The sequence below is a fragment of the Spea bombifrons genome, chromosome 4 (genome assembly GCF_027358695.1).
Source record: "Spea bombifrons isolate aSpeBom1 chromosome 4, aSpeBom1.2.pri, whole genome shotgun sequence".
NCBI classification, from domain to species: Eukaryota; Metazoa; Chordata; class Amphibia; order Anura; family Pelobatidae; genus Spea; species Spea bombifrons.
In genome coordinates, this window is record NC_071090.1 from 93,001,032 (window position 1) to 93,013,242 (window position 12,211).

Genomic DNA, 12,211 nt, shown 5'->3' on the forward strand with positions numbered 1-12,211 from the left:
GTTATTGAATTATTTTCTATATCCATTTTGATTTTATCATCTTTTGTATATCAGATGATGTAATAACAGCACTTTAAGGAGAAATCCGCTGACTTGTGTACAAAACAAAAACTCAATTTGTTCTGAGGATAAAAAACCTGTATATGTGAATTCTGTTCTTTAATAAACCAGCCATGCTGCATACGGTCCATTTCTGCTCCAGGTAAAATGCAAGTGTACAGAGCGGTGAGAAACCTAAGCAGGAGGCATGATTTTATACCAGGAATCGTTAGAAGTAGAAAAGGGAGGGTGGTCATTTTACAAATCACTGATCGGCCTTCACCTATAGTAGTCCGTGAATATCTTCAGAAGGCTGTATATATTCATGATGAGCCCAGAAAAAGGGCTGCTAATATAAATGTATATAAAGAACAAAAGGACAAGTCATAGTCTAAAATTGAACATCAGAGGCTTAGATGCGATGTTAGCAATTATTTATTCCCTGATATGGTGGTGCATGAGATGACTAGCCTTCCAGCAGGAATGGTAGAGCATAATAGAGAGGAGATATGAACAGAGTAGGTTTACTTTTTAAATATAAGACAGGACCAAGTTTGGTACATTAAATTAAAATGGCTTTAGCTACCATACAATTTTATGTTTCTAAGCCTTTCGTGAAAATGCTGCTGCCTTTAAATCTGACCTCTGTTAATTTCGCCAGCAAATGTTATCCCTAATTAATCCTTGTTGCAGTCTACTCCAAATGGACTCCAAGCAGATTATATCCCAGGAGGAAAGCAGAAGATGTACTTTATAACTGTGCCACATAACTTCCACAATCACGGCCGGTTGGATCACTGTGAGAACCTTATGAGCATTAGATAAGGTTTGCTATGCGGAAGGAAATTAAGGAATGTTTTTCAATCGCTTGGACCTATGTATAATATTGTTAAAGGAAACATTCGGATATTTTCTCTTGTTTTTAGTTGGCGGTATTATTGTGTAGTCAGTAGGGTACCCCATAATCTATGCTTGGTAGGGGTAATACGGAGGAGTAAGCCCCCGCGTCCTTACTTCCCTCTGTGTGCACAGCCTGCTGTGTTCTGAGCCCCAGGAGGTTTCCAGGCTGCATTCGGAGAGAGCCGGTGGATCACGGGCAGGAAAAATATTTAGTTAAACAGCAAGGTAAGTAAAATGAAAGGTCTACAGCGAATGAAGATAAGTATGTATTGCTGACACGTTTAATGGTTTATTTCAAAAGGGTATTCTGGAGCTACAGCTTCTTAAGGTAAGCAGTTTTATATTTCTATAGTAACAGTACTTTGATACGCACTCTTTGTTGGTCGATCCGCACAGGGGCATTGGATTGTCCCTTTAATTTCTGTGGTTGGGGTACCAGTTGCATGTATCCATTTTAATCATGATAATCGCACATGGTAACAAGATATGCACATGATATGACTGTTTTATATATTCACAAAAATGAAAAGCTTTTTTTCAATACCTAGAATTATTATGCATCCCTGAGCTCTCCCTCTCCTTAAACAAACAAAGAGAATGATGGTGTACCTGGAGATTAAATACACTGACCCCGAGTGCCAATAATTTCTGCAGAAGAAACGCACAAAGGGTCCAGGTATGATAATTCAGCTAAAAGGAGTCTACTTGTCAAGAACACCGGTGTACCGAAAACCACTCGGCGAAACGCCAATGAACTCCAACAAGGCTTGAAACTAAGTCTTAGGGCCAAAGGTGTATTGCTGCCCTTATCCAAAAACTTAATAGATTGCAGACAGGACAAAAGCAGGATGGCACAAGTCTGTCGGAAACTGTCTGGTAATCCCAGTTACGAATGCATTATATCCTTTAATGAGCCATTAAACTCTGAAAGTAACTACAGCTTCTCTGACAGAAGTTACTTTTTATATCCCAGTTGAATTGTCAGAAAGCAAGGTGTACACCAGGAGTTTGCAGAGTAGTTTTAACATCAATTAACTGAAACTGGATACCAAACCCAAATTCTTTAGTGACTAAAATTGGGAACGGTTTGCGGGATAAAAATGATCAGGAAGGAAGGACTAAAGAATCTCAATATATACGGCTTGGAAGAGAGAAGAGCAAGCGATTGAAACATTTACATACATAAAGGGATTTAACAAAATACAGGAGGGAAGTTTATTTCAAAGGACTGGAAATGTTCAAACAAGCAGCTTAGATATAATGTGGGGAACTTTTACTTTACTAAGAGGGTGGAAGATAAGTGGAACAGCCTCCCATCAAAAGTGGTACAAGTTAAAACAGTAAGGAAATTTAAACATGTGTAGGATAGGCATACACTAGAATCTATAATGAATGGAGACACAGACTAGCCATCTGGCACATCAGACAAATGCCCAGTGGGCTGCTGTCCACCACTCCATATACGTTAGTATGGAGCCACAGGCTGGATGTGCCCAGTCGCACGCTACGTGAGCATGAAAGCGTCGGGGCGAATTGTTCTTATCTGCCGTCAAACTCTATGTTCTAGGTGAGATCCCCTCTATCGATCTTGGTAAAAAACACATTGTTCACTGCAGGAATAGCAAGTGAATAAGCAGCCTCTAGCTACACGCTTTATCCTCAAAAAGATTATATATTAAAAAAAAAAAAAAAAAAAAAAAAAAAAAAAAAATCGCTCTCAGTTCTTGATTTGATAAGACACAAAACATTGATTAGTTACCACTGGTTTTGCCACAGATCTCAGCTTCTTTGGGGTAAAACAGGGTGATCTAAAAGCAAAAACTTTACAAGCTATAGGAAGCTTTGGCAAATGAATATTGTTGTTACACTAAGAGCTGGTCTAGTGACAGCTCCTCGTTAAAGTTCAGCAGGAGATTTATAAGGGAATCAGCTATACATAAGAGGAGACGTATTAGGAAACCTCCATCTGTCACCTTTACATAATATCATGCATTAAAGGGGCCACAATTAGCTCAATCTTTTCTCACTGCATGCCTGTTTATAAATTGCCTTTTGTTATATTCAGGTAAGCAACATATTTACATGTCCCATGATCCAGTGCAGACATACTATCAGACTTATCGTACGCGTTCTTCTAATAAATTCATCGCTAGTTATTCCCCAACATTTCTGCTACTGTTTATTCTAACAGTAAGCTCATCATTTACAATAGTTACCTTCTATTGGTGTCCCCAATTTAAAACAATATTTCCTGATCCATAGATGCAGAAGTAGGGGCCTGTGCTGTAGTTCCTTTGCATTCTTGCTTAGCCCTGAACTCATCCTTTTTACAGAAACTACAGCAAAAATTCTGACCCCCAGATCCTTGATGACACTTATACACAAGTCTTAATCTTGACTCCTAAACTTCTGTATAGTGTAGGCATTTCACATACTGATTAAAGTGTGGAAGATCGGAGGCAGGCAATCGTCTGTGGGCCAAAGTGGCCCATACACCATAATGTTCATTATTTAATATTTTCTTACAAGTGCTCCACTTATAGTTTTTACCCATATGGTAAAAGTCTCCTAAATCATTTGAGGATTACTATTTTGCCATCCCATAGAAAGGAAGTTGTTGTGGATTTAAGCAGAGGCATTTTTCCCAAAACACAGGAACATCTTTTGGATGGAGTTAAGATAAATAACCCAACTTGGATGAAGGTTGCATTTCTATATCATTTATAGTTACTTACATTTTTAAGTTGCAGTCGTTTTTTGTTTAATTTAGCAGTCATTTTAATGTACAGCATCGATTGGTTAAAACACACATGTTATCGAGCATGCAGATAGTGACATCTAGTGGATACATGTTGGTATTGCAAGCTTTGCAAACTCCAGCTAAACTAGCAGCTCATGTAGGAACAGACAGAACATGAACTTCAGACACTTTCTAATTTGCTTTCTATGCTGCAAAAGGATACCACACCAATACACACATAAGTTTAATAGGGATAAAATAAAATAAACAACCAATGGATCTGTTTGGTTCGTATGAGCCAATGAGGTTGTAAGTTTCTTTGAGCAGGGCCCTCCTCACCTGTTTCTGTAAGTGAAATTGCTGGGTTATATACTACTTGTAATGTCCTATCTACAGCACTATGGAATATGATAGCATTATATAAAACACAAAAATAGCCATTGATCTTGAGAACATAGGTTCAGTGCATTAGATCTTCAGAGGCCTCCCCTGATAGCTTGCGATGCTGGGATATTCCCACCCAATCACCGTACTTTAGCTTAATTTTGTGCCCTGTCCCCTACTGTATATTTCTGATAACTTGTAACCAGTACATCTTTAGCTGTCTTGCTCCTCAAAGGATACTTTCACCCAATCCTGGCATCGCTAAGTAACGTAGTCAAATGAAATGTGTAATGAACATAGAAACAAACATCTATATACATATAAAAAGGAATGCTACAGTAGAAGTGGTTGGTCAGACGGCTCAAAGACAATGGCAGGAGAAAAAAAAAAACCCTTTTAAGAAATCTTATTGCATTTTTGCCATGGAGTCACTTAGCAGTACACATTGAAACTAACAGAAACCCAGAACTCCCAGGTTTAACCCAATTTTTGGCACTCCTGTGAATTCATATGGAAAAATATATATTTGAAGTACATCCCCAGTGATACTTTAGATTTTTTTAGTACACGTGGGTGACGGGGCATAATTGTACAGCAATGACTTCCCGTTTCACAGGGGTATGAAATATTAGGTAACACATTCCCTTATTCATTAATCACAATTTCACAAGTTAGTTTTGTCTAGGGGTCAGAAAGTCTCCAAAACTACAGTCCAACATCACCTGCATCACCGGATGTTGTTAGGAAGGGTTTAAAGAAAAAAAATTCTCTACTCTCAACCAAAAACAAACTCGACTGTCTTCGGTTTGCCAGACACTGCTGCTTCAAATGGGATCAGGTTCTATGGGCAGATGAAACCAAGATAAAGTCTGGTGCACACAGAGTTAACCATATGAAAAAGTACCTAATTCCCACAGTTAAATATGGTGGTGGGTCTTTAATTTTTGGGGGCTTTTTTTTCATTTCAGGACCTGGGCATTTTTTTAGGATATATGCCATCATGGTAGGCCTCATATTATACACTTGTAGTATTTGAGCCTGAGGCTAGCTTAGCGCACAGACATTTTTTCTTTTCCCTACATGCCATCATGCACTATATCAACAGATATTAAATGAACACCTCTGCCAGAAAGCTTAAAAAGGGCCATGGTTGGATCTTCCAGCAGGACAACGATCCGAAACATCAACACAAAATGGTTTACTAACCACAAATTCTAGGTCCTACCACGGCCATCCCAGCGCCCTGACTTGAACCCTCTAGAAAACCTGTGGGGAGAACTGAAGAGGAGAGCCCACCATGTAGTTTGAAGGATCTGGAGAGATTCTGTATGGCGGAACAATTTCAGAGCCCTTGCCATGTATTCTCCAACCTCAGCAGACATTATGGGAGAAGACTCGGAGCCGTTATCTTGGAAAAGAGAGGCGGCACAAAGCATTGACTATAAGAGTGCTAATAATTGTGCCACGCATTTAACCATTTTTTAAATATATACATTTTATATATTGTGTTTGCAATCGTTTGATATTTATGACAGCAGAGTAATTTTGTGTATTGTTTGAAGAAAAGATTAATTTTTGCCAATATCAGTCTAGGGTTTTTTTTTTTTTTTTAAATCTGTTTTAGTATTAACATAGTCACATCACTAAACTCTCATTAAAAAGTAGTTTACCAAATTTAATATGCGATATGAAATGACACAACATATTAAGTGCTTAATATCCTAGAAATTAGGGAGCTATCACACAGGCTGAGAATTAATTGAATTGGCTGAGAACAGTTGTCTAGAAAGAAAACAAAGCCACTAAATCTGAGAATACACAGATTATACTGTGTAATTTATAGATTATACACACACACGGAAACCTGCCATTAGTTTTCAGACAAAGCCACAAATTTGGGGGCATTCTTATACAAAATTTGTTGTCCAGTGCCCACATTCACTCTCACACACTGTTTCCCTACCTTCTCTGTCGATTGCTTCCCCCGACCATTTCTGCTTTTTCTATTTTATCATATCTCTGCCCGGAACTCCGTGGACATAACCTGGCATGAATTTCCGCTAAATTGACAATACCTACAGTGCCGCACGGCCCTCGATCATGCAAACGGGGGAAGAGGACGCCACTGAAAGTGCCATCATTCTGACCTAATGTAAACTAAGGGTCATGGCCCTTAGTTCCTGCTGAGGAGATGTGAACAAATATAGACGATTGCAGGAGGAAGATGCAGACGCGGTCAGCAGAAAACGCAAGGGAACATTTAGAGATAGGTACGAGAGTTAATGAGAGAGTGTGAGGGATAGCGAATGTGGGATGGGGGGGTCTGGCCCTATTTTGGGGCTTTGTACAAAGTGACGAATGCAACAAAATCCTGTAAATTTGCAATCTGTACGAATCCGAACGCACAGGTCTAATTTATGTATACACTTAAAAGATTTAAAAGATAACTTTTGATGAAGAAATTTATTATGGATGGAAGGGTAGTAGTGCCACTGTTAATGATATCATCTAATTATATATATATATATATATATATATATATAAGAAAGAATAGTTAAAATAGTAAATAGTAAAAATTTACTCGTCCACAAAAGCTGTTGAAAAAAAACCCTGTTACTAAGTAGATTCTGCTATTTGTCTTGAAATATCCAATGTTTTTCTGCAAGTTATTGGGCAATAAGTACAAGTAGCGTTTTGCTATTTCAAAGCCATTTTTCTCCAACTTTGGTCATTCTGCTCCCATGTGTTATTTGGGGCATATTTGAAGCCAGCCAATGCAATTTACCCCCATAAAACCATATATTTTTTAAAACCTGACATCTCAAGGTATTTCAAATTTGTGGTTGCAATTTATTTTGTGTTTTTTTCTTTTCTTTACATTTTGCTGAAACGGGATGATTAGAAAGCTGGGCTCCATTGACTTGCATGGCTGAATGCAGAACCTGTGTTTAACCTGCAGGTGAGCCCAGAGTTCTCAGGAGGGTCTGGAGAACTCTTGGAAACTTGTGGTTTTTTTTTTTTTAAAGGGCACCACCATGCTGCGAGGCAAGATCTCTCACAGTGGCGTTGTGGTCGCTATCAGGAGCAGTCACAGTGCACCCTGGGGTGGGTTTTTGGAGTGTCTGAACGCCTTAATATCGAGGCATTTCAGCGACATCTGTAAGCTTGGAAGGCAATCGTTGATCGCCTCCTAAGCTCTTTTAAATCAAGCATCAGCCGCAAGTGCATGGCAGATGTTGACATCCTGGGGAGGGGACACACGGGGCCCCTGCTTCCGATCTCGGTGTTGCCGAATGCCTCAACATCTCGGCCTTAGAGCAAGACCATTTAAGCGAACAAAGCGATCTTAGATTGCTTTCTAAGCTTGTATAATGTCAGGCACACCCTTGGTCGTTGAGGGGTTAATACTCACGAAAAGGACCAAAATATGGCTACAGAAATCTTTTGTGCACGTCTCACTGTTGGCTTCTATGCCATTTAGGGGAAGCCGCAACTAAGTACCGGGAACCGATAATGTGATTTTTGCGTACACAGTACTCCCACCGAAGTCTAGGACATTGGCAAATTCTGGAACACATTTCCTAATCCTACATTTTACAGGGAAAAAAAGTCCTGATAACACTTCTTTAAAAAGGACACCATCCAGTCTGCCCAACCTCTGAGTACTTTCCTTTAGTACTTGCCCTTATCCTATATCTAGCTTGGCCTTATGCCTATCCCATGCTTGCTTAAATGCCTTTACTGTATTAACATCTACCACTTCTGCTGGAAGGTTATTCCATGCGTCCACTACCCTTTCCGTAAAGTAATATTTTCCGATGTTACCATTAAACCTTTGCCCCTCTAGTTTATGGTTGTGTCCTCTTGTTGTGGTAGTATTTCTCCTTTTAAATAAACTATCTTCCTTTACCTTGTTGATTCCCTTTCAGTTTTTATCATATCCCCCCTGTCACGTCTTTCTTCCAGGCTATATAGGTTAAGATCCTTTAACCTGTCCTGGTAAGGTTTATCTTGTAATCCATAAACCATTTTAGTAGCCCTACTCTGCACTTTCTCCAACATTTCTATATCCTTCTGGAGATCCGGTCTCCAGTACTGTACACAATACTCCAAGTGAGGTCTCACCAGTGACCTGTACCACGGCATGAGCTCTTCCCTCTTTCTACTGCTAATACCTCTTGCTAGCAGTAGAAAGAGGGAAGTGCTCATGCCGTACAGAAGATGTGATTTATGAACTTTGTGACATACCTTTATGGGTGAATCAATATTGATTTTATTGCCGGTCCGGGCACGTCACCGAAATTCAAGTCGATAACGACAATTGACGTGCCAGGACCGGCACGTCTTTAAACGGGTGCAGAAAGCGAACTATTTTCGCTTTCTGCACCGAAACGGCGTTGCTGTAATGCCTCGACCTCAAGGCATTCAGCAACGCCATGATCGGCACAAAGGGGCCATCTCTGGCCCCTCCCCGGGGCGTCAACGATCGCCTCCTAAACTTAAATGGTGTCGCTGGAATGCCTCGATCAGGAGGCATCCAGCGACACCAAACACTTACCTTTGGATGGACTGTGACCGCTCCGGAGAGCGGTCACAGCCGCCGCTGCCGGTGTTCTTCGCCATCAAGCAAGATGGCGGCGGCCCGGGAAAAAAAACAATAAAGACTAAAAAGTTCGCTAGACGGTCTCAGACCCTCTAGAGAACTCTGGCTCCACTTGCAGGTTGAATACAGGTACTGCATTCAACCATGCAAGTCAATGGAGCTCAGCTTTCTAATCACAGTGTGATTAGTAAAAATAAAATTAATAATAATTAGAAAAAAATAGTAAAAAAACAGTAAAATGTAAAAATAATTTCCCACTGATGTCACTATTAGGGGAACCTTCAAGTTGAAAAAAAAAATGTAAAAAAAAAAAAGGTAAAAAAAAGGCAAAAAAAAAATATATATATATAAAAAATATATTTTTGTGAGCAAGTCCTAAAATTAGCACATTAGCTTAAAACAATTCTCACATGGAAAGAGTTAAAATACTTGCATATTAAATGCCCATGGGGTGTCTACTTTTAAAAAATGTATGATTTGATGGGGTAAATTGAATTGGCCAGGTTCAACAAGGTCCCAATTAACACGGGGGGAAGGATGGCCACACATCTAATTTCCAATTAGAAAAATGCACACGTACCAAATGTGGCCTTTTAGTTCCCCCAAAAAATGACAAACCCATGCATGTGGGGTATCACTGTACTCAGGAGATGTAGCTGAACACATATTGGGGTATCGTGTGACAGTAGCATATACCAGGAGCTGTAAATTCATACATAAAGTATGTGTGTGGGAAAAATACACACACAAAAATACTACTGCAAACTTTGAAACAATGCTGGTGGTAAAATGTGTGCATGCAAAGAGTTAAAATACCAGCATTTAAAATACCCTGTGGTGTGTAGTTTTGAAAAATATATGGTTTTGTTGGGCACACTGAAATGGCCCGGCTCAAAGATGTACCAAATAGGGAATTTCCTGCGCTCAGGAGATGTTGCTGAACACATATTGGTGTGTTTTGTGATAGTGACATATACGAGAACTTTTTAATTCATACCTGAAGTAAAATGTGTGTGACAAAACAAATGCAAAAAAAAAAAAAAGACTACCATAAAGTTTGACAAAGACTGGTGGTAGATATGGTGCATGGAAAGAGTTAAAATACTAGCATTTGAAATACCCTGGGGTGTCTAGTTTTCAAAAATATATGGGTTTATTGGGCACACTGAAATGGCCCGGCTCAAAGATGTACCAAATAGGGCATGGGCAGTGGATCCCCAAATGCCAAAGTTCAACATTGAAAATGCGCATGCCCCAAATGTGGCCCTTTTGCCCCCAAACAGCCAGGCAAAATCATTCATGTGAGGTATCGCTGTACTCAGGAGATGTTGCTGAACACATATTGGGGTGTTTTATGATAGTGACATATACGAGAACCTGTTTATTCATACCTGAAGTAAAATGTGTGTGAAAAAACAAATGCAAACAAATTACTACCATAAAGTTTGACAAAGGCTGATGATAGAATATGTGCTTGGAAAGGGTTAAAATACTAGCATCTGGAATACCCTGGGCTGTCTAGTTTTCAAAAAGATATGACTTTATGGGGTAAATTGCATTGGCCGGGTTCAAAGATACCCGAAATGGCACATGGGGGGAAGAATTACCAGATTCGGAAAAAATGGCTTTGAAATAGCAAAACGCTACCTGTACTTATTGCCCCATAATGTGTAGAAAAAAGCAAAAAAACATTGGGTATTTCTAAACTCAGGACAAATAGTAGAATCCATTTAGCAGGTTTTTTTTTTTATTACCTTTTATAGATGAGTAAAAGATTTTTCAACTAAAAGTTAGAAACAGTCATTTTTTTCTAAATTTTTCACCATATTTTATACTTTTTTTAATAGTAAATAATACGATACAATCAAAACAATGTCATCTAAAGAAAGCCCTTCTTGTCCTGAAAAAAACAATATCTAATGTGTGTGGGTTCAGTAAACGGGAAAGAAGAAAATTACAGCTAAACACGAGCAGCGCAGAAATGTTAAAACGGCCATTGTCACGAAGGGTACAAAAAGTAAAATCAGCCTTTGTCACGAAGGGGTTAAACTTTACCCACCATCAAATTATATGTTTCTCCACATTTACATGTAACCAGTCATTTACATATCATTTCATTGAACATTCTGAAATCTTGCGCTTATGGCATTGGAGAAGTGGAGTTTCATAACCCAGCCTAAATAGAAAACAAAACCCAGAACTGTTATCTGTAATAACCCAGATTATAACCTTTGACATGAAAATCCTACAAAGTAAAACATAGTACATTGCAAACACCTAATGAACAGAAGGGGTTAAACACTTTGGCGACTTAAAGTTTCCAACAGGTGGCAGTGTCCTCAAATATCAGAACACCACCAACCCAGAGAGGAGCCTTGCTTCTCATCCTTCAGTGTATCTATATTCAAAGATGGAGGATATACACAATACTATATATTTTATATACGGACTCTTTGGTGTGGCAGAGATCAAATTACCAAAGCAAGAAGTTAACGGTAAGTTTAGACCTTCCACGACATAGTAAAGATAGAATGGGAAATAACGTATTTGGAGACATCACAGCACAAAGTCAGAATGACCTGCTGTGAGAAGCCATGCACACTTCCAGTGTACACAGAGCAGTTACCATAGCAACGAAAGACCAAGGTAATTTATCAAATACCCACCAACCCTTCTCTCAGTATGTGTATGATTATTTCTCCCCAATAAGTCATATTTTCCCTGTTAACCTGTCATGACGGCATGAGAAGGCAGACAGTACCTTGAGGAAGAAAAGACATTTTATTATGTTAGTTCTGAAATGTATTGCAGTCTCCCCAAAATAAAAAGATTTCCTTTACTTACCCATTCCTCAAAAAATTACACCGATGGAGGTATTTGTGCTAAAATTTATTAAGATGACTACATCCATTTAAAGCGGGCACATTTATTAGAGCCTCATCAGGATTATCAGCACACACTCACATGGCAGCAGCACAGTCAACCCCACTGCAGTTAGAGCCGTACAATTCCTATAGCAGATCCTCAATCTGGTTGAAGATATTGCACATCCGACTGAGGATCTGATATCAGGTCAACACACAGGCTAGTTTATAACCTTTTTATTGTAAGGGTCTTATTGCTTGAATTTCTTATGCTTTATTATACTATACTTTTTTTTTTTTTTTTTTTATTTATTTCTTCTTGACCCTGACAAATGTTCTGACTCACTCGAGAAGGGTATCGAGAGATTGTATTTTTATATTATTTGCAGTTGTGCAGACACTATTTGGTATTGTTGGATTATATTCACATACAGCTTGAGAAAGTGTTACGATATCTCAGTTAATGCTACATTTTTCCAATAGAGGAATACAAACTACACAAGGTGACTTGGCATTGAATAGAATCCTGAACGCCTTACGCACCCGATATTAAATACCCTTTCGTATCGATTGTACTGGAAGGAATAGGAGACCATATAACCAGCAGCGTATCTTGGATTCAAACAGTTCTAAAACAGCGAGGGATGAAAACAACATTCTTCCTAGGAGGGAAAGATGAGA